The following is an 18,608-nucleotide window of genomic DNA, read 5'->3' as shown; positions in this document are numbered from 1 at the left end:
GTTGTTTTCACTTTAGTGATCTCAGATTTAGGGTGGGCTGCCTGGTAGTTGCCAGCAGGGCCCCAAGTCAATGGGCTTCAATACTGAAGAGCAGGATTTTTACGTGAGTTTAGCAGCCAAGATTCACAGATGTAAATATCTTTTCACCAGCTCCCTTGGCCACTCCAGGTAATCTTTGAAATGGTCTAGGTCCCCTCTCTGCTGGAAACAACTTTACTTTGCAGTTAACAAAAAAGGAAGGAGAGCCATTTCTGGAATTGTGTTTGGGTAATCAGAATTCTATGCAAGTCCCTAGTGCATGTTTTCTAAGTTGGTATTTCTTATATTTATACTGAGGATAAAAAATTCAAAGCAAAATCTCACAGTAGAGTGTCAGAGCAAGAGAGAAGCAATGCCAATTGGGGGTCTTTTAGAAAATCAACATATGCAATATGTTTTTTACTAAACAGATTCTCCAGTGTTCAAGTTTTCAGATGTCTGGGATGCAGTAAATTTTTGTACAGGAAAATGTATTACCTTCCTAGGGAAAGCCATGATTTGGCAGAATCTTAGCTGAAGGGACAGTGGAGCACTGAAGGCTAATCCTTAGGGCTGGGGCTGGGGTGGGGGGTTCTCAAGCTGCTGTTACCCTAAGTTGTCACACCCCTGCAATTTGTTCCAACAGAAAGATAGTTACTGCTGCCTTCTAATTGACCCCTGGAGGATAGCCGAGATGATGCTGATTCTTAGAGAGTTCATGGCTGACATACCCTGCTTGTGACAGCTGCTAAAATACAGTTTGATGGAGGTAGATTGGGTGAGTGGGAAAGTCAGAGGCTGGTCCAAAAAGGGTGGAGAAGCAAGGGGCAGAGGGGAAGTGCATGAGAAGGAATACTAGGGTGAGTGTGGGAAGGATGAGAGGACATTCTCAGAGCCAGACAATCCTGACAGAAAACGAAAAGGAAGAAATGATTCTGTGTCAAGATACAATAGGGCAAAGGTAAGATCCCCAGTCCTTTAGAGAGGGCCATGTACAATTTCCTTGGGAACGGGAGCAATGATTAGTCATGATTCTAGACCTTCTACTAATAAGTGCCTGGACATGAGAGTGTAGGAAGTGGAGCACAGGGAAGAGAGACACCCCCAAGTGTGGTTTCTGAGTCAATCACAACTATTTTCCTGGATAAAAAGCTTGAATATTTTTCCTCAGTCACTCAAGCAACATGCAGGTACCTCTAAGACAAGGACCGAGGAGACAATCTCGCTCTGCACCACCCTGGCCCCCACGGAATCAGCCTGGATCTCTCGTTTTCCACTTGCTCCCTTGCTCCCCAGGGAGCTATCAATTTGCGCAGCACTTGTGCCACTGTAACACTTGAATGACTTCCTGGATAATTTCTGTTTGACATTACTTAATTTCAACCAGCACCTACTTCCTTCTGAACTGAGGGATCTTTATGCACTGCCCACTGCCCTGTGAGAAGGAGGTAGGAGGTTATAGTCTCAGGCAGCAGAGCTGCAGTCACTTCTCTTCTTAGCCTCCTACCATGCCACAGACACCTGCCAGGGTGCTCCTGTCCTCAGGTGCATCCCATGCTCCATCTTTCCAGACACAGGTCAAATGTCAAGGCAACATATTTCTCCCTTTATTGTCCCTTTTCCCAGTTCTTATCTGCCACCCCATAGGGCCAATTTGGAATTCCGACATGGTGAGGAAGAGGCTGGTTCAAAGTCAAGCTCAATCAGGCAGCCAAAGGCCAAGTTAAGACCTTACAGACCCCAGCTCTGAGCTGGATTCTCCATGGGTGCTGAGAGTCGTTCAGTAACAGGGGCCACCGGGGAGCGCTGGCGCTCACACACCGCTCCTGCTCTCCCAGGGCACCCATCCTCTGGCCCAGCCTTCCCCTCCCCAGAAAGGCTCCAGCCCCCCACTGCCACGGCTCCTCCGTCCTTCTTGGTCGGTTCCTCCACTCCCCCGAGCATCCTTCAGCTCTGTCTGCAAGAAGTGCGCGTGCCCTTCTCGCTCAACAACTTCCTTTTTCTACCCTGTGGGCATCAGATGCCCGAACCCCGCAGGGTGGAGGAAGCCGAGGACGCTCCAGGCTGATCTCAACGGCTGTTTAATATGCAAGACTCATTCAAGTCGAGGACACCCCTCCCCACACAGACCTCACCCGTTTGTAAGCAAAATCGGAAGCAAAAACAAGAAAACAGAAAGGTGCACCTACCTAAAGACGAAGGCTCTTTGTCATGTCAGGGGACACTCAGGGTTCTCTGGCATGGAAAGCCTCTGTACCAATGCAATCAGTGCCCCGGGCTGCCCGCACCACTGGCTCTGCGGACAGCCAGAGCTCGGTCACTTGCGTGAAGGGGCAAAGGGGTGCAGGAGGCAGGTCCGCGCGTTGTCCCCAGCGCCGGCTGCGCTCCTGCTTCGGCTCACAGCAGCAACGGCTCGCGGGTGAAGTTGCGGGACTGGCGCGCGCAAAGGTAGCAGAGCGCGCAGGGAGCAGGGCTGCGCGGGCGGAGGGGCGGGGAGCGGGGGGAGGGGAGGCGCGGGGCTGGCGGCGTCACTTGTGCAGGGAGGGTAGGGCGGGTGGAGACAGATGCTTGACAGTTCCTTGGGTGCCTGCCTCCCGCTGATCGCCGGCACACAGGCTTCTTTGCGCTACTTGGCAGTGCAGCCTTGGAGGGATCCGTGGAATCGTCCCACCGGGAGCGAGTTCCACAGATAGAGCGCGTCGGAGGGAGAGGGCAGGGGACAGGGCCGAGGCTAGGAACGGCCCTTTCAGCTAACCTTTTGGGATCTGTAATACAGAGTCCAGTCTGTGCATTGAAAACAATAGGGTGGTGGAGTATGGGGGCACGGCGATATGGGGGTGAGGTTGGTTGCCCATGACAAGAGTTATGCTTCCCCGGCTCCAGGGCTACTTTGTAGGGTCACTCTACTAGGCTTATTTAGAAAGAGCTTTCATAATGATGGGTGGATGAGGGTTTTTTGTTTGTTTTGTTTTGGTGGATTTGAATTATACATAAAGGTAGACAAAAATATTCCACAAAAGGGTCTTTTAAAGTAGAAATTATGTGGAACTAGAAGTCTACAAGGACCCAGGGACAAGGTTCTGACTCTGCCTTCACCTTTCAATAAGGAAGCCCTGCCATGCCCAGTTTCATCATCTGTAAAACCATACTGAATAAATTGTGTATTTAGAATAAATTAAACAGAACAGTACCAGAAGGTGGATTCCCCACCCCCGCCCCCTGGCAACTTGGAAGGAATTAGTTAAAATCAATGAGGTTAGACACTGACCAAAAGGGAACATCCTGGGAGGCAGTGTCAACATTGGGAACACTGCCTCTAGTGGTGGGGAAGGGGCCACCTCCACAGGCCTGGAATATGAGTAGCCAGAAGCGCCCAGTCTTTTATGGCATAACCACCTAAGGATACAACAGGAAGAGCAAAGCCGGGTTGATGCCTAGATAGAGCGCCCAGTATCAAACACTGGTCACTGCGTCTCTGCCTTGACAGTCTGAGCCCTTCATTACAGCTGGAGTTTTCCAGACAACACCTCCCTCTGCCTTTCTCCCATCTTACAAACTAAATCCCAACAGCATTCAGTGGTATGATGTAGGTGCTCCTTCAGAGGAGATAACGCTGTGAATATTCCAGTCTGCCTGGCAAGTTATGCTTCACATGTTTTTAATATTGGGATTCTGGTCAATACGTGAGTCTCCAATGAATTTGGTCGACTTGGGTCAGCCCTGCAATGCTGAACACTAGTTTATTAACTATCTTCTTACACCCTGGGTTCCAGAGCAGATACTTTATAAGCATGGTACCATTTTTTCTCAATCATAATTCTGCAGTAAGTATTATCATTCCCATTTTCTAGGTGGGGAATCCAAGGTTTAAGAGACTTAACATGACTTGTTCAAGATGACACAGTTTAATCAGCTTTAGATATACATGAAAATGGGTTGAGCACCTGCAAAACACGGGCTGTGATGACCCTACTCTCCTGTCACAGATCCTTACTCTTCAGTGAACACAGCCGAGCCATGCCTGGACTCCTGACATGTACAACTGTGAGATGATAAACTTGTGTTATTTTAAATGGCTGTTTGCAACAATTGGTTGTGCAGCAATAGGTAATCATTAACAATACACCTACACTGTAGAAAGAGTCATTAAAAATATAAACTGTATTATCACTCTCCTGCTTAAAATCCTGCATTGGTTCTCCGTGTGCAGTACAGAATAAAAGCCAAACTATACCGATGCTGACAAGATCCTGGTAAGCTGATTTCCCCTAGGCCCTTCAGCCTCAGGCCTGCCTCTCTCTTCTCTCTCCTTTCAGTTCCTTAAACTCGCCAAGTGGCCTTCTCTGACCACATCTTTAAGTACATCCTTCCCCACACTTACTTTCTTTTTCAATACACTGTGTTTTTTGTAGCATCGATTATAAACTGTAAAGACTTTTTTAGAGCATCAATTGTAAACTGTAAAGACTTTATTTGCTTTGCTTGTTTCTCTTTGAGTAGACTGTGGGCTCACAGGGCAGGGACCATTTCTGTCTGAATCACTGCATCCCAGCATAGAGCAGGAACACCACAACTACGTACTGAATGAAAGATGGATCATTCTAAAGCTCCCCTGTACTCTCACATTGATCCTTTTCTTTCTTTTGTCAACCCCACCCGCTAGCTTCTCTCCAGCCACACAGCCTTTGCCTGTTTCCAAATAACTACATCTATTGGACAAAATGCAGTTTCAGTATCCCATTGTGCATCCATTTTTCCCAGTGCCCCGGCCCCTTTCCTTGCCTTCTCATTTCAGAAGATTTATAACATCTTAGCTTACTCATAAGATGCCTGGCATCGTCCAGGCATCATGGTATCATGGCTGTTCGTGTAGAGGCTGATCATTCCAAACATTTCTCCATATGCTATACTCTGGAGAAAGAGACCTCAAAAGAAGCAGGGATTTATTCAGCAGAGGTTTGAGGAGAACCAGGTAAAGAGCTACTGCAGATCAGCACTGGTGCTAAGAGGCTACACAGGACAAGTGGAGGGAAGAGCTGGGCCCAAGCAGACTTTCCACTTCCCACCTCCCCACCGCCCCACCGCCACTACCTTCCTGACTCAGGATTGGGCCTGTTGTAAATGATATATACATTTTATGGGAGGGATGGGAAAGAGGATGAAAAGAGAGAATAGGAGGATGATGTAGGTGTTTTACAGACATTATCTCACTAAAGCTTACAATCTCTGTTCCCACTACCATCCCCATTTAAAAGATAGGAATAATGACACTCTGATAATTTGAGCTGATTACTTGCTTGTGATCACAAAAGCGAAGACAGTATTCAGTCAGGTGGGATTCTAAATCGAATGCTCTTTTTATAGAGTACATTCCAACCCCCACCCCAACTTCCCCTTTTAGCTGTTTTGTATCTTTATTTTATTTATTTATTTATTTATTTATTTGTAGAGACAGAGTCTCACTTTATTGCCCTCAGTAGAGCGCCGTGGCGTCACACAGCTCACAGCAACTTCCAGCTCTTGGGCTTACGCGATTCTCTTGCCTCAGCCTCCCGAGCAGCTGGGACTACAGGCGCCTGCCACAACGCCCGGCTATTTTTTTGTTGCAGTTTGGCCAGGGCAGGGTTTGAACCCACCACCCTCGGTATATGGGGCTGGCACCCTACTCACTGAGCCACAAGCGCTGCCCCGCTGTTTTGTATCTTGTTGAGGCTTGGGCATGGGTTGGGGGAAGGAATGTGTGTGTGTGTGTGTGTGTGTCTGTATACACAGGGCGCAGAGACCAGAAAGAAGCAAGGAGTGAGTGGCTCCCCAGACCACTGCCTTTGGATTTTCACTGAGTTTGCTCCACTCAGCATGCTGGATTCAGGATTGTAGCTCCAAACAGGAATGATATAATAAGCTGCACCTCCCCCGCTCCTGGAGCTTGTCTCCTGGGGAAGGGACCACAGTGCGAGGAGTCTGGAAGGTGAAGGGCCAACATAGGCCCAAGTTCCCTTTTTGGACTGAAAACTCCTGGAGATGGAATCTGTCCTGAGTGACTTTGTAACCCCCCTAGTTTCTTGCACAAGCATCCCTAGAGAGTAAGTGCATCCTTGATTGAGGGACTGGGCAGCACAGGTCTAAATCTTCATGGATTGTCTGGTTCAAATCCCAGAGAAGCAAGTGATTTGCCCGAGGTCACATAACCAAATGAAAGCACTCATACCAGGTCTCCTGGTGCTCATGTGAAAGGTCTTCACATTACCCCTGCTGTAGTCACTGAGCTAAGGCCTCATTTTCCAGTGGTTAATTTCTCCTCGTCTCCATTCTCTCTCTTATGATTCTGTTTACTTCCCTCTAGGTTCCCACTACTCTCTAAGCAGGATCCTTCTTTCCCCCAACTTCACTGAGCAGAACATTCAGATACTTTGCCTGAGTCCTTCTAAACTCATCCAGGAAAACAGGGAAGCTCAGAACTTGTCAGGTACTAGAGTGTGGGGATTTTATAGACGAGCCCATACTATGAGATTCTTGCCTTGCTCTTTCATGCCAATAAAAAGTAACGGTTCCTTCCAAAGAAGAAACATTTTAACACAGTAGGGTTCCCCCCACCAGATATCAATCTTAATTAAAAACACCCCTAAGCACAAATGATAGTTATTATTTCAACAAATAATTGAATGCAACTCAGGTACCAGGCTCTCTGCTAAAGGCAGGAGACAGGTGAGCCCAGTAGTCATGAAACCTGCCTTGTGGACTGGGCGATGAGAACAATTGTGAATAAGTGAGGTGTATGTTATGAAGGAGGAAGTACTCTGGGTACTGCAATTATGGTTATTTTGCATTATTTTGAGCTTCAGCAGCACTGAAGATGGTCTCTTTCAACCAGTGAACTATATCCTATTTTCCTCTCATTGGCCTTTTTAAACCTGTCTTTGGTTTAAGCCAATGAGGAACAGAATTGGCCAGACCAGCCTGATCGTTCTTGCCTCCATCAATCAATCCTAGTGAATATACACCTCATCAGAAGAATGCAGAACATCCAACATGCAACCAATTTCGTTTTCCAACATATCTAAGCTCTACAGATCTTAGAGCTTCAGATATGTAATGTAGAACTGAGAACCATAGCTGAAGAACCGCTGCCATTATGAAGTGAATTTGATGCTCTAATCAGATGGTCTCTTAGAGATTAGATTGTACCTACTGACTTCTCGTGTTTGTATTTCTGTATGTACCTTTGCCTATGCTGCTGGTGAATTCTGGGTTCTGCTCTTGGCCTAGTTGACTAGACCTGGAGAGAGGTAACCAGATACAACTGAGATCTAATCTTTCTTCGTAACTATGATAAAACATTTCAGATCCATATGGATAGCAGATCTAACACCTGGTTTTGAAGTGCCTTCTCTACTCTTATGACCTTTCTCTAGAGGTACCTGGCCACCCAGCGCATGGCCAGATTGTGGCTTAGAAGGCTGACAGTTCTAAGATTCTTGGATTCCTTTCTCAAGCTGTAATTCTTGCTTTGCTCACACATGTACTGAATTCTCATTTGCTGCTCTGACCAATCTTTCTTCTTCTCCTTTTATTTTTAATTTTCTAGTTTATGAAGTGCATAAGAATCACTTTGGGAAGGAGTTTAATTGGTCTATTTTCAGGTCACTTCCTCCCCTGTGTTGCTTTAATAAGCACACTGATGGTTTTGGCACAGTCATCTCAGAATGCACTTTGGGAAACACTGGTCTGAATACAGTCCAGAGAGGCGTCCCGCCCCCTCAGCATAACTTTGGTTTTGGAAGCCTTTCCAGCTGCGTCTCCACTCTGCCGCTGTGCGGGCTCTGAGCTCTGGCTCTGCCTGTGTATCCAGGGAGCAGCCCTAGAAAGAGTCCTGGATTCAGAGTTGGGACGGTTGGGTTTTATTTTTGTGTTGCCAATAAAGAACTTAGAGCAAGTGTCAACTGTCGTGGACCTCTTGTACCCTCATCTCTCAAATGAAGAGTTTGGATAACCTTACTACCAAGCTTCCTTTTGTTGTTTTGTTTTTTGAGACAGAGTCTCACTATGTCCCCCTCGGTACAGTGCTGTGGCATCACAGCTCATAGCAATCTCAAACTCTTGAGCTTAGATTCTCTCTTACCTCAGCCTCCCAAGTAGGTGGGACTATAGGTGTCCGCCACAATGCCCAGCTATTTTTTTTAAATTGTAGTTGTCATTGTTGTTTAGTAGGCCGGGGCCAAGCTCCAACCTGCCAGCCCCCATGTATGTGGCTGGTGCCCTAACCACTGGGCTAAAGGTGCCGATCCCCAAGCTTCCTTTTGGGCCTAACTTTGACAATTCTGCTCCCACATTTTTACTCAGATCATTTCTACTGCCTGGAAATTCTCTTGCCCATCATTTCTTTTTTTCTACCCTCTGATAGTTTAATTGTAAAATTCCTGCCCAGTCTATGCATCCCTGTTCAAACACTACTTCCTTCATGACAGCTTCCTTGGCCACCCTTATGCTGAGTCCTTCCATACATCATCTGTCCCCTGAATACAGACCTAATCAGACACCTTCCTTCTAGGACGGATATTTAATATACTTCTCCTCACTAATTTATAAGTTCCTTCATGCCAGGGACTATGCTTTGTGCTGTGTTTAGTATAGTGACTTCTATGTTAATGAGTGTAAGGGATCATCAATCAATATTGACTGAATGAGAAATCAGAGCATACACTGCCCCTGCTGGCTTCTGCCACCTTATCCTCTGAAGAAAGAGGAAAATGTGCCTGTATTTATTGGCATCCAAGCTGCAGCCACAGAAGTGTGTTTCAACCTGACAAATGACAGCTGGGTCTTGTTCACTGCTTTCTGAACTGCTGAGAGCAGGACCCTGTTATCCTTTGTCGGTGTCTGGTACTTATGATAAGGTCCTCAAGGGAGGAGACAGCTCAGCCTATTTCCTTGCCATTGTTACACATATCTGCTTGCACAATGGGAAATGCATTTGGCCAACTCTCTTAGCATTTTAGTATGTCCCAAGAATGAATGTCCCAGGGGTGCTGAAATCAGGCCTCTGCACCCAGTCAAATTACCCCAAATCCGAAGCTCCATCTTCACCCTTACTTCTAGCTTTTGCACCAAGTGACCTGGAAGGCTGCGTGGGTAGAAGATAATCATTGAAATGTTCAAAGTTGATGGGAAGGAAAATGTGCTCGATAGGTAGCAAACAATCACTGTCTCTCCAGGAACCTGAGATTAGATTTCTCATACATTATTATTATACAGGAGATGGAAGTGAGGTCAGGGTGTGAAGTCCCTGACTCCTCCCTGTGATGTCGCCTTGGGCTGGCTGTGTTCTTTCATAAAAGATGACTTCTTCTGTCCAGGCAACACAGCTTTCTCTTCCTTCCTCTCCCGACCTTTGGGCTTGCAGTGGTTATACTACTGCTCAGCTACCCCACCATCCAGGTGCCCCAACCTTTGTAATTCACCTTATTGTAAGTAAACCTTTGAATTATTCTAATTGGAGGGGACCATTCCTGAAATTGCCCTGATGGATACTTGTTAATAATTACCTATTGACACAATTAGAAGAGGGTCCTTATCTAACAAAAACAATCAATGTGACCTGGTTCTGTGTACCCTCAAGAAATCCCCAATGACAACAACAACAACAACAACAACAACAAATAGAATAATTACCTATTGATTATTGAAACAAATTTTTAAGTCTGCCTTTATCCAGTCATTCCTATTTTCAAAATATTTCTTCCTCCGGTAGTTCACTTAATCTAATTTTCATTTCTCTTTCCATTTTAGACCAGGGAGATTGTTGCATGTAATTCTGTTTAATTCCTTTCCCTCTCCCTGCCCCCAACGAGGCAAAGACGTTTCTAAAGGTCAGTTTCTCCCTAATTCATAAAGTTGAGACTGTTAACTTCGGGAGGTGATTTTAGGAGGAATTACAGAGCCAGAGGCCTTATTACTTACGACTTTGTCAGTTGGCTGTTCATCTTCACAATCTTCATGGACATTATTCTGGAGCTTAATTTACATCTGGAACTGAGGTCCCAGTGAGGTGAAATGAGCTGTCACCACTACTCAGGCAAAGCTATAGAGCACTAGACAGTGTCAAGGCAACTTGAACGCAAGGAACACATTCTGAAGCCCTAACTGAGGCTCTTCTTGGCTGTGAGCGCTATTCCTTTCTCTCAGCAGGTCTCAGATTCCTGCTCTTGGGCTATGAATCCAGCTGCATGTTAGAGAGGCCTGTGACTCCTCTTCAAGCCTGGGAACCATTAGTTATCAGGGCCAGCTCCAGCGTCTCATGCCTCTTCCCTTCCTAAGTCACTCTTCCACAGCCTGCACCTCCCCCAGCTAACATACATTTTATGCAAAATCAGGATACAGGATACAAGATCCATCCCCATGGGCCTTGCAGTTTCAGTTTGCAGAGGTAAAAGTAGAAATCTAATTCCTGCAGCACAGCTCCTGCAGCCCACAAAGCCTTCTTTGGTAGCAGGAACCAGGCCCTGGCCCCATTTCCCCTCTCTTCTTCCCTGCTCACACACAATCCTCATCGCTGGCAGCTTTGCATAGGAGCTATGACAACAGGATAGAGCGCTGTCATCTTCCATAATTAGCCAGGCGAAGAGGACTGCTGTAATATCACTACACTCGACAGTGCTCTTGCACCTAATAAATTATTCACGCCACCAAAGTGTAATCGCTGTCACGTTCAAAATAGGTCATTCAACGCAAAGGCTGCTGGAGGTAAAAATTTCACAGCAATGATAACAAATCCAAGTGCTTTGGTTTAAGCAAATCTCCAAAGAAAGTGGCTTCTCCAAGCAATTCCATATTAAATATCTTTCATTGAATCCCAGCTATGTTTTCATTAGCAGTGGCAGTAAGAGGCCGAAACAGCTGTCTGCTGGCAGGAGTGAGAGTTGGTGGTGCAAAGCAGCCTCTGGTTTCACTGACCCTCCCCAAGAGCCTCAAGGGGTCACTTGAGGAAGATAAATGTGAACACCTGCTCTCATTTGTTCGCTGCACACAAGATGATGGCTAAGTCAGAATGAGGATAAGCACCAGGCATTGGCAGGTTCTAGAAGAACAAAGGTACACAGGCCTCTCTGCGATGTGCCTCTCATCCCAGGGTGCCACATTCAGGGTGGAATTCAAGTTCAACAACCATAGGCCATGTGCCCTTGCATCTCATACCCTAATTCGCAGTCATTTGGTTCTCTTCAATTGCCCTCTTATTAGCAGTAGACACATTATTCAACTCAAGTGCCCGGTGGAATACAAATATTAGGCTGGCTAGTTCAGTGTTTGGAGAGTTACTGGTAGGTTAGTATGTTCTTTAAATGTTTTTTGAGGATACCAAGGACTATGTTACAGAAGGAAGAACAATTTTCCCCTAGAATTAGAATAAAGAGAAGTGATTAAAGACATAGCTTTATGGGATTTGAGTTAAAATAAAAACTAACATGCTGCCTGCTAGCTATTGACTGTAAATGTGTGTGTGATTGCTGAAGACTGGTAAATCTCCTTGGAGAAGGGAAAACAGGAGGGCGCTAAGCAATGGGGTTGATTCCTTGCCTGCCTTCTGTAGGGAGCATAAACTAAAAACCTCCTTAGGTCTCTTTCTGCTGAGATTCTATGAGCCTAGGACCAAAAGGGCAAGAAATGCAAGCATTACAATTTGGTGTGTGTAGCACCAAATGCAGAAAGGCGCATGAAGATGGAACGTTCATAGATGTGTTTCCATAATCGTCACATTTATCACATAACACTGCTTCAAGGATGTCAAGCCCTTGTCTTCCAATATTCAGCTCTAAGAAGTTCGCCCACTTTATTCCAGCCCTCCCCCTCTGATCTTTCCTTTAATCTTCCTGTAGTGTTCTAAACAGTTGTATTGCATTTTTGAACTCCTGGTCTTATGTAGCCCAATCCCCCTACACTGGAGATAAATATTTGAGTAATTTCACTTATGCTTATGCTACTTCATAGTCAACATTTCAACAGTTATTCCCTAAGTTCCTGGATACTTAGAGTGGGGCTTTGTTAGGTCCTGCTCTATTGATAGGTGTGCAATAAACCTCACTGTCCAAAACTGGGCCCTGATTCCCCTTACAGCATCCCCCGTCTGCCCCCCAGCCTGCTCCTCTCTTCTTCTTTATCTCAGTAAAGAGCAATTTTATCCTTCCAGACACTTAAGCCAGAGCCTTAGAATCATCCTTGACCATTTTCTCCTGTACCCCCCAACTTCATTCAGTATTAGGCCAGGTAAAGGTTCCATTTGCTCTTTTCTGGATTATGGCCTCTCTGCTCTAGCCTCTACCTTTCTCTTTCTTTCCCCAACAATAGTCAGAATGATCCTTTTGCAAGGCACATTGGATTACATCAGTTTGTTCAATTTTGGCCAAGGGCTTACCACCTCATGTCAAGTAAACATTCAAATCCTTACCTGGTTTTACAAGAGCTAACACTCCCAACCCCTTGATCTTATCTTCCACCACTCTGGCCTGCACACACTGTGCTGCAGCCATGCTGGAGCCTCCTGCTATTCCTGGAACATTCTCCCCAGAGAGCCATGTGGCCAGACCTTGACTTCTTTCAAGCCTCTGGGCATTTGCCTGTAAAGCCTTCTATCCCTCTCACCCTGCACTTAATTTTTCCCCATAACACTTATCTCCACTCGGCACACAGTATTTTCACATGTCTGTCTATTGTCTGTCTCCCTCCACTACAATATAACTTCACAAGGGCTGAGACTTTGTTATATTCATCGCTATCTCCCTAGAGCCAGATTAGAAGTGAATTTAGTGCATGGTAGACTTCCAGTAGATACTCTTTAAATGAATGGGAAAATAAATCTTATATTCCTAAATAGTTCATAAGCTGCGGAGGGGACCACATCTTCTAATTACGCTACTTCTTCTGGAGGAGCTTCAGCAAGTGCTAATCTCAAAGCCTTTATGCAAGGATCCTAAAACTGACTCCCAACTAGACAGAAATTAGTAGCAGGAATCCCATACTTATCTCTCACACATGCTGCTGTGAAGAAAATAGTCTTTCTAAGATGATGTCAGATATGCCAAGCCTCTCAGAGACAGTTTTGGGGAACCACTTCCATCTTTGTGGAAATTCAGTTCCTACTGTTAATTTTACATGGCTCAAAAAACCTCACTGCTCTGGAGACCTTCAAGAATTGCCTGGTATTTTCTTATACACGTTCTGAACCCCCCCAATATGTGCAGATAATAATCATGATAAAATATAGATAACATAAAATTTACCCTCTTAGTCATAGTTAGTAGGGTAAAGTACATTCACATTGTTCTGCAACCACTCTCTAGAACGCATTCATTTTACAAAACTGAAACTTTATGCCAATTAAACAACTCCCTCCCTCCCTGCAGCCCCTGGCAACAACCATCTGCTTACTGTTTCTATGACTTTCACTACTCTGGGTACCTCATATAAGTGCATTCATACAGTATTCATCTTTTGTGACTTATTTCACTTAGCATAATGTCCTCAGGGCTCCTAGGTTGTAGCATGAGTCAGAATTTTCTTCCTTTTTAAGGCTGAATAATACTGTAGGTATATGCTCTCCTATCCTTTGCACATCCATTCCTCCCTACGTGGATTATGAATACGGTGTGCAAAGTATCTTTCCAAGACTCCGGTGTTTTCTTTTTCTTTTCTTTTTTGTTTTTGAGACAGGGTCTCACTCTGTAGCCTGGGCCAGAGTATAGCGGTGTCAACATAGCTTATTCCAACCTCAAACTCCTGGGTTCGAGCATGTCTCCTGCCTCAGCCTCTGAGCAGCTGGAACTATGGACACACACCACCATACTCACCTAATTTTTCTATTTTTGGTAGAAATGGAGTCTTGCCATGTTGCTCAGATTGGTCTTGAACTCCTGGCCTCAAGCAATCCTCCCACCTTTGCCTCCCAGAGTGCTAGGATTACAGGCATGAGCCACCTTGTGCCTGAGTAAGACTCTGCTTTTAATTCTTTTGGTACATACCCAGAAGTGGAATTGCTGGATCACATGGTAATTTTATTCGTAAATTTTTAAAAACTGCCGTACTGTTTTCCATAGTGGCTGTACCATTTTATGTTCCCAATAACAGAGCACCAAAGTTTCCTAACTCTTTCTTTTTTTTTTTTTGACTTAAAAAATTTTTTTTTTTTATTGTTGGGGATTCATTGAGGGTACAATAAGCCAGTTACACTGATCTAACTCTTTCTAATTACAAAATTCCCCTTCTCTCCCACAGCAAGTTAGAACTGCTCAGAGATGCCTAATAGAGTTAAACATTCCTGCTTTGTCTAATGTTTAGCAACCAGGAGCTGAGTGGACCCTCAGTGTGGGTGTCTGTGGCAGTGCTTTTAGATCTCCCCTGTTGTGTCTGTTTTGAAAAACATTCCTGGTTCTCAAATTAACATGCAGGCTGAGCAGACACATGTGGATCTGCCTTATAGATGTAGGGCAGTAGACAAGAGCCACCAGTGTTTGGGGTGATTAAAGCTCTACTAATCCTATGTAATCTCCCACCAAAAAGGTAATGTAGTTCCAGTGTGTGTTTTCTTTGGGAGAAGTTCCTTGAGGCCTGGCACCGTCACTCCTTGGTGAACTGGGGGACTTGTGTGCATGGAAAGTCCAAGAAGACAGCTTTGAGTCATGCTTGCCTATCAGTCGTTCATTAGGAGTAGGTCTAATGGGGGAGAGGAATCCCTTGAAAGGATGCAGAGGTATACATGGGAAGGTCCCTGGCCACTTCTTGTGTGGCACCTTTATTCATTGGATTTTCGTTGGGCTGTGAGAAAAAATCCAGTCCTACTTTTTTCTCCTTTTGTAGGATGTTGCTTCATTCCATCTTAGACCAAGAATTTTTCATCAAGATTATATGTCGTCATATGTGTAATACATGTAATATGATGACATATATTCCTCTTACAAAGGAATTAAAAAAACCATGACAGGAGTTAAGTCCCCTCTTACATGGGGATCTAATAATGATCAGACACTTTTAGCAGACATGAAAAGGGAAAGGGCTAGAAGAAGAGATGGTAAGAAAACTCTCAATGACCTTAAGATTTGCAAGTTGATGACCTAGAAGGCGTTGGCAGGTTTTTCTATAAAAAACTAGATAGTAAATATTTTAGGCTTTGTGGGCCAAGAGATAAAAATGAGAAAATTATATTGATACATATAGTAAGAAAGAAAACAAAATTTCATATACATTTTAATTGGCAGAATCCAAAATATAATAATGGAGCACTTTTTTAAAAAGTGGTCTAGTAAGAAAAAAATATAGTTCTTTTTCTTTGGAGAACATTCTGCTTAATCAGGGTTGAGGTTGTTGATCCTCATTACCAAATCTATTGCACATTTTCCTCTGTAAAAACCATTCTCATCTTGCAGGCTGTACAAAAGCAGGCAGCAGGCTGGATTTGGCCTGCAGACCACGGTTGCCAATTGTAAGCCTAGACCAAGAATGGTGCAGAGAACCACTGACTACTCACTGTGTGCAGTTCTCAACAGTACCTGGTGGGTCATAAGAGCACAGACACCTGCCTGTCTGGGCACATAATCAAGGATAGGAAGACCCAGTGGGCTTTTCTCTATAACAGATTTCTTTTAATCTATGTTGTAAGTGACAAGATGTGTTATCTTTTCACATACAGAAGGCATTGTTTCTGACTCGTCACCAGGCGTCTTTCCAGGAGCAGGGTAGATTTGGGTAGATCCATTCTTAGTCTATTCTGCTATAGCTGGTGCCATTTCCGGCCTAACTGAAAAGTTATATGCCCTGGTTATAACTCTTCTGAGTGATGCTCAATAAATATGTATTGATTGGTTCACAGAGGTTTGATTCTATTCACTTGTTCTCTTCCCTGTGTAATTATAGTATTATTAAGTATTATTATTATTAATGGTTTTTATAGAGGAAGATTAGCAATAGATTTGGTGATGGGGATCGTCATCCTCAATCCCAATTAAGCAGAATGTTCCCCAAAGAAAAAGAACGACATCGTTTTCCTTACTAGACCAGTTTTTAAAAAGTGATCAGTTACTATATTTTGAGTTCTGTCAATAAAAAGTACACAGGAAATTTTGTTTTCTTTCTTACTATATGTATCAACATAATTGTCTCATTTTCACCTCTTAACCCACAAAGCCTAAAATATTTACTATCTGGTTCTTTATAGGAAAAGCCTTTCAATCCCTGCTTTAGGTCATTATTATTATAGAGCTGATGTTTGTCCTCCTGTACATTTTTTATGAAATTAATATATTTACACACAAACACACATAAATCATACTTTCCATCAGCTGTCTTTTGCTACTCAAAATATTTAAAAAGCAATGGAAGCCTAAACAAAAACAAAACACCACTAGGTGGACATTGTAGAGGCTTCATAGAAAATCTTAATTACTGTCCTAAAATACTATAACTATATATATATATAGCAACTAGGAGCTGAGTGGACCCTCAGCTTATATATATATAATTATATATATAATTAAAGTTTTCAATGGGTGTTGTCTTTAAATTACAAATGTTTTGACAAATACAGAAAGTTCAGCCTTTATCAGATTACCTTTCTAAAGAACTCTGTAAAGTGGTGATGGGGGCTGTGATATGTTTACCACAAGTAAATATTTACCCAGGAAATAGGTTCTATGTAAAGATACTGTTAGAGATATGATTCTTCACCTTTAGCATTTCTGGACAAGGCAAGGGGCCCCTCTCCCCAAGAAACCTGCCATAGTATGTGTTGCTCTTTGATACTCAAAGAATTTTCAGGAGACCAGATTGATTAAAGCAATAAACCTGGGTAAGAAATCACATACTTAATCTGTGCCAAGCAGTAGGGTTATTCTGAGCCCTGCCTTGGTCACATGGTGGAGATCAGATAGCTGTCAGGCTTCCTAATTCATGAGCCAGAGGTACCTCTGTATTCCTAAGAAAGCATTTCAAGTGAGCAGTCTCAATAGCTCTGCTCTACTCAGCTTCTATCTTTTTTTTTTTTTTTCTTTTTTTGGAGACAGAGTCTCACTATGTCACCCTTGGTAGAGTGCTGTTCTATCACAGCTCACAGCAACCTCAAACTCTTGGGCTTAAGCGATTCTCTTGCCTCAGCCTCTGAAGTAGCTGGGACTACAGGTGCCCCCCACAACCCCCAGCTATGCCCGGCTATTTTTTTGTTGCAGTTGTCATTGCTGTTTAGCTGGCCCAGGCTGGGTTTGAACCTGCCACCCTCGGTGCATGTGGCCAGCACTGTAACCACTGTGCTACAGGCACTGAGCCAACTCAGTTTGTATCTTTAATTAGCTAGCACTTCCTGGTTTGTGATAAATGGCAGGAGTACAAGGGGGAATTGCATAGACTTGGGAGGTTGGAACAGCTGAGGAAATCACAGTTAAATAATAACTGACATTTATGTAGTCAGCCCTTACGATTTTCAATTATCTCATGCCTTATCTCTTTTAAACCTAGCAATCTTTTTTTCCTTTTGCACCAGATTCAGATAGAAACCTTAGCAGTCTTTTGAGTTGAAAGACATCACCATCACCAACAACTACTATCACCACCACCACCATCATCATAACTACCATTATTATCATTGTCATTATCATCACCATCACCACCATTACCACACTACCACCACCACTATGATCACCACCATCATCACCATCACCACCGCCACCACCATCATAACTACCATTATTATCATCGTCATTATCATCACCACCATCACCACCACGGCCACCACCATCATCATCACCATCTCCACCACCGTCTCTATCCCACCACCACCATCATCATTATTGCGATTATCATCATCACCACTACCATCATCATCACTAGCATGACTAGCATCAACCCCATGTGAGCAAAAAAAATTAAATCCTCCGAAGGCTTACATAATTTTCCCAAAGTCAAACAACTAGTAAACGGAACTAAATCTTTTGAGTTCAAATATTTTGCTCATTCCATAGCACATATGCTACTTTCCCTGACTTTGGAAATTCAAATGATAAAAACCCAATATTTAAAAACAACAGTGGCTTCAGAATCTCTGTATGCAAAGTGCTTAGTATTGCCATATGGTGAGAAAGGGGTCTGTCCTCCTCTGGAAGTTGTTTGCAGAGCAAACATGTCATGTTTTGCCTAGATTGTAGAGTGTAGATGACTCAAAATAGTAATGTCATTTTTTTAAAAAAAGCTTTTTAACTATGCTTTATATTAAGATTTAAAATTTTAATGTATTTTTCAATTTTTAGAGATAGTAATGGAGATTCATAGGGGCCTAAGGCTCTACCCAAAAGACATTATTGGGCTACCCTTCAGCATGTAAATCGGAAGTTTAAGGAGAAGAGTTTGTTTTTCCTAATATTTTAGTCATGTAATTTATCTGAAGGCAGTTAAGAGTGTCTTCCACAAATTATATCTGCTTATCAGAATCTTTGGTATATTTTTAAAACATTATCCTATCAGTGCCTTACGCTGTTATAAATAGAAACAAAAATCCCATCATAGAAGCTGTTTTCATATTTATTTCTTCTCTGAGATTTCTGAAGCCAATTTATAGAAAA

General features: G+C 43.7%; 1 protein-coding gene across 4 annotated transcripts in view; it reads right to left on the bottom strand.

Annotated features, from left to right (window-relative positions):
• Positions 1-18,608, bottom strand: part of RIPOR2 (RHO family interacting cell polarization regulator 2) — a 269,719-nt gene that overhangs the window by 111,844 nt on the left and 139,267 nt on the right. The window contains exon 1 of one of the 4 annotated variants that reach the window (XM_053602054.1): positions 2,208-2,487. The exons of the other annotated variants lie outside the window; for them this stretch is intronic. The gene's annotated coding sequence lies outside the window, so the exon portion shown is untranslated. Of the gene's footprint in view, positions 1-2,207; positions 2,488-18,608 lie in introns of those variants that run through there. 4 annotated transcript variants of the gene reach the window in all.

This window comes from Nycticebus coucang, chromosome 9 (assembly GCF_027406575.1).
Source record: "Nycticebus coucang isolate mNycCou1 chromosome 9, mNycCou1.pri, whole genome shotgun sequence".
NCBI lineage: Eukaryota > Metazoa > Chordata > Mammalia > Primates > Lorisidae > Nycticebus > Nycticebus coucang.
Note: the sequence above shows the minus strand (reverse complement) of the source record. Positions and strands in the feature narration are given on the sequence as shown.